The sequence below is a fragment of the Salmo salar genome, chromosome ssa11 (genome assembly GCF_905237065.1).
Source record: "Salmo salar chromosome ssa11, Ssal_v3.1, whole genome shotgun sequence".
NCBI classification, from domain to species: Eukaryota; Metazoa; Chordata; class Actinopteri; order Salmoniformes; family Salmonidae; genus Salmo; species Salmo salar.
The window spans coordinates 26,962,501-26,963,087 of NC_059452.1; the positions used below are offsets into that span (position 1 = coordinate 26,962,501).

Below are 587 nucleotides of genomic sequence, written 5' to 3' on the forward strand. Positions count from 1 at the left end.
TGTGTCTCATTGAGCCTAGAATGATTGTGTCATGATAATCCTCTTCTTAATGTTTACTCTCTCTCTCTATGCCTGGCGTGATGACAAGGGCACAAAATACAAGTTTTCTTTTCGGACCACTAATTTTCTGTATTGTACTTAGTAATAAAATATTCCCTAACACTTAACTGTTCCGTGTTTATTGCTCATGTAGTGTCTCTGTTGATCAAGAAACCATGCTGCAGGAAATGTATTCTCCATCCATCAATCATCAAATTACTCAGAGCTAATATTTTGACTGAATCAGACTCAGACGATTTTGCACAAAAACATATAATCAAAAGTTGTTTTTTTGTTTTGTTATATTTATCTTTTCTGACCGTTAAACCTTAAGTATGTTATACTATATTATACCACCTCTGGCTCCTCTGATCTCTGACTATTAACTGAATTGTTTTGACGAACAGCACTATATCCAGCCACCTCCTAATACATTAGACTGAGCTGTGTACTAATGCTGTTCCACAGTGTCCCTCCCTGTGCATGCTCTACCCTGCACTGGGACATCCAGGGGCAATGGAGAGGGTCCTCTCTCCTGTTGAACTCAG

General features: G+C 38.7%; 1 protein-coding gene across 4 annotated transcripts in view; it reads left to right on the forward strand.

Moving 5' to 3' along the window:
• LOC106562345 (leucine-rich repeat-containing protein 49) overlaps window positions 1-162 on the forward strand; it is a 56,987-nt gene extending 56,825 nt beyond the window's left edge. For all 4 annotated transcript variants that reach the window (XR_006757539.1, XR_006757540.1, XM_045689289.1 and 1 more), the window contains one exon: window positions 1-162. This exon is cut by the window's left edge. The gene's annotated coding sequence lies outside the window, so the exon portion shown is untranslated.
• Window positions 163-587: the final 425 nt, after the last annotated feature.